The sequence below is a fragment of the Triticum urartu genome, chromosome 7A (assembly GCF_056163025.1).
Source record: "Triticum urartu cultivar PI428250 chromosome 7A, HENAU_Tu73, whole genome shotgun sequence".
Lineage (NCBI taxonomy): Eukaryota > Viridiplantae > Streptophyta > Magnoliopsida > Poales > Poaceae > Triticum > Triticum urartu.
The window spans coordinates 387,069,480-387,072,993 of record NC_141879.1 but is presented as its reverse complement, the minus strand read 5'-3'; the positions used below and the strand labels follow the sequence as shown (position 1 = coordinate 387,072,993).

Sequence of the window (3,514 nt, the reverse complement as noted above, 5' to 3'; positions counted from 1 at the left end):
TGCCGTCTGCTTGCACACGGCAAAGAGGTGGGTGGGGTCCAGTGCTGTAACGGCCAATCAAACCATCTCTTTGCCGTATGCCAGCAGATGGCAAAAATCTTTTCCGTCTGCTGGCAGATGGCAAAGAAGTGGGCGGGGCCAAGTGGATGATGGAGCTGTAACGGCCCACTAGCCCCACCTCTTTGCCATCTGCCAGCCGACGGAAAAGATTCTTTGCCATCAGCTGGCTGATGGCAAAGAGGTGGGGCTTTGCCATATGCTGGCTGATGGCAAAGATGTGGGCCTTTGCCATCCGTTGGCTGATGGCAAAGAAGTGGGACTATCTCCTCCTCTCTCATCTTCAACAAAAATAATCTCCTCCCCTCTCTCCCAGCCCGGCCCCACCCCCCTCTCTCTCCCAGCCCGGCCCTAGCCCTCTCTCTCTCTCCCAGCCCGGCCCCAGCCCTCTCTCTCTCTCCCCCACCTCTCCCAGCCACCACCGCACCGCACCCCAGCCCCGCGTTCCCGACGCCGCCCAGCACTGCCACCGGCCCGCCCCTCCCCGCCACCGCAGCCCGCCCTCCCCGCCACCGCATCCCGCCCCTCCACCATTCCAGGCCGCGGCGCCGCCCCCTCCCCCAACCCTCGAGGATCTTTCCCCTTCCCCCAACCCTAGCCGCCGCACACAGCAGCCATGGTGGACTGCACCTTCAGCGCCGGCAGCCGCCGCTCGTCCATGCTATGAAGCCCTCCCCACCGTGCTCGCCTTCGTCCGCCGCCGTCGCGAACCGTTTCCTCTGTCCCCGACCACACATCCCCGCCCTCGTACACCGCCATCACCGACCGGCTCCTCCGTCCCTGACAAGTCATCTTCGTCCTCCTCGCCGTCTTTCGCCGAAGAACCGGGTGGCTATGTCGATTCTCTGCCTCCTCGACCACCTCTTCCGATTTTGTGAAGGTGATGCCCTCTTTGCTGCCCGACCACCTCTCCCTATACATGTTCATGATCTGCTGCTATATGTTTAGAAAACTGAGAACCATTTTGACTTATGTGATCTGAAGACCCCCCAACCTGCAGAAAATGTTTTTTTTGAATAACCAAAGGTGCCAAGGCGCCAATTCATTACCTAATTATTCAGAGTTCAAACAATTTACATTGAGTGTTACAATTCCCTGAACTTTTATGCTACAACATAGCCACTACAAAGTACAACCTTCCGGAACATGAATCACATTGCTACAGGAGACTTCAAGTGCTTGAACTGATCTTTGTTGGGTAGCTAACTGGGCTAAATCATGAGCCTATTTATTATGAGCAGTTGTCTCCTAACTCCCTTGCTTTGATCTTGTCTGGTGGGCCATTCTATGCACAGACGTTTGTGCTTCGTGGATGGCGAGGGTCAGAGCCGTGGCTCGACATGTCGCCGCCGGCATGCTTGTGGCAGAGCATGGCGGGAGTCGGGGCGGCGTTGTGGTCTAAGGAGAAGCAAGGGTGGCAGCTGCAACTGAGCTTCGATGTAATATTGCATGATGAGCCTTGTTGATTGCTTCTCTTCTGGTCCCTTTTCATTTGCTTGCTCTATGATTCGTTGTTCTAAAAGAATTGCATTTCTTTTTGTAGGTTGGCCTCTCCTGTTCATTTTTGTTGGCCTGACGTACTTACTGGCAGCATTCTATGTGAGGGATTCAGCGTGCCTCTATTTGAGATAAAAATATAGAGGCAAATTTTCAGGTATGCTCTATCGTTTGGAGCAATGCCAGTTTGGTTTGGTTCACATTTTCCTTATAGGTTGATGTTGTATGTAAGTACCAGCCAGAACTGCCATTATATATTTGTTAAGCTAGGAGGCTGCACCAGTCTTAAATTTAAATAGGCTTGCTATCACCTTATTTTGGTAAACGTTTTTGGTCCTGAACATGTTGTGTTTTCATTTATGAGGAGGACTAAAACACATAGTTTTCCCTCGGGCTTGTGGTTCATGAGAGTGGTTAGGTATTAACCTTTGGACAAATTTTTGGGCATGGTTAGTTCGGTTGCTATATATTGATTAAAGCATACTGATGCTTGCATAAACAACAACCTGTTGAAAGTATTGTTGGGTCACTTTTAGGCTTCAAGCTATTTCGATTTTATCATATACAACACTTTTAGGTCAGTAAATACAATGACCTCCCTGTTTTGTTAAATAATCGTGATTGTTGTCATACCATTTTCTCTCCACATTTTTAATCCCACAGAAAAGTGCATCATTTTGTTTTTTATTTACTAAAAGTACATCAATTGTCAATGCAAAACCATGTTGTTGTTCTCAAGTTGAAGCTAATACTCGATGACCAATAATGTTATGAGAACTGTTCTGCAAAGATTTATGCCACAACAAGCATGTAAAAACAAGAGTGAACTTTGTTACTACTTTTGATACTGTAAACATGCGTCGTAGTCATCTCTGTCCAGCTTGGCTACCCAGGCCCCTCGTTCTATAAACTAGATGCAGGGTTAGTTTACCTTTTAGACTCTGAGTTAGATTAGCCGCACCTGTGTATATGTTTGATAGATGAGTTGTGTCAGGTTGTAGGTACTGCTGAGCACAAAGCTATAGTTGGATATAATATTGGATTGACAATCATTTTATGCAAAAGAGTTCTAGTATATTTCAAAATTTGTTTCGTAGAGAAGCTCCATCATTGGAACCAGTATATGTCTGCTGATAAAACCCTTTTGTATGATCATGGTTTTTAGGAATTGATATTCCAATCAATCTGCTGATGCGGTATTTGGGGAGATGAAGGGTGCTGATGGGTTCAATCTAGGGCCCGTCTTTCTCGATCTACATTCATGCTTCACAACAGTTCACCTTCCCACAATTGCTCAGGCTGCACATCTGCTGGCTCATGTGAGTATGGATGCCTTGTATCTTGCAGTTCTTTCTAACTGAGTATTATTGCAGATTCCAAAATAGGACTAACTTCTGCTTGTTTTCTAATCTATTCATTGTACCTCAAGGTGAACCAATCTATCCCACGAGAGCCTATTTTTCTTAATTCTACAATAGAGGATGCCATAGTTTTCGTTTTTTGCTTGGGCTTGTTAGGAACTACAGTAAATGTTTACCTGAAAGCTAATGCTGTTGCACCATGTCTTCTTTACCGTTTCATTTTTATTGGGAGAAAAATGATGCTTTTCATAAATTGTGCTAATGTGAACATGAGTTGTGCGTGTTGATATAAATGTATTGGAAAAATGGTCTGGTTGCGGAACATTTGGTACACAATTTTTTATTCAAGATGGAACAAGTTTGTTATCGATATTCCAGTAAATGGTTTGTATAGTTTGCTTTGTTATTAATCAAACATATGGTTGTATGGTTATGGATTTCAGAGGAATATTGATACAAAACAGATAGTCTTTTTCTTTTTCATTTCCTGATATGCCATTTAACTTCGCCAAACAGAACAAAGATAGCTACGAAGAAGAGCATGTATAATTGAAATACTTGTGTGATGTCTACATTTTTGTCCTCATATATCCGCTGTT

General features: G+C 45.5%; 1 long non-coding RNA gene across 2 annotated transcripts; it reads left to right on the top strand.

Annotated features, from left to right (window-relative positions):
• The first annotated feature begins 484 nt into the window (after nucleotides 1–484).
• On the top strand, nucleotides 485–3,283 carry LOC125525031 (uncharacterized). 2 transcript variants are annotated; one of them, XR_007291114.2, is made up of 5 exons: nucleotides 485–937; nucleotides 1,353–1,496; nucleotides 1,601–1,711; nucleotides 2,720–2,873; nucleotides 2,984–3,283. It is a non-coding gene; the product is annotated as an uncharacterized LOC125525031 (long non-coding RNA). The 2 variants fall into 2 exon arrangements; XR_007291113.2 differs by having other exon boundaries at nucleotides 489–937; nucleotides 2,720–3,283.
• Nucleotides 3,284–3,514: the final 231 nt, after the last annotated feature.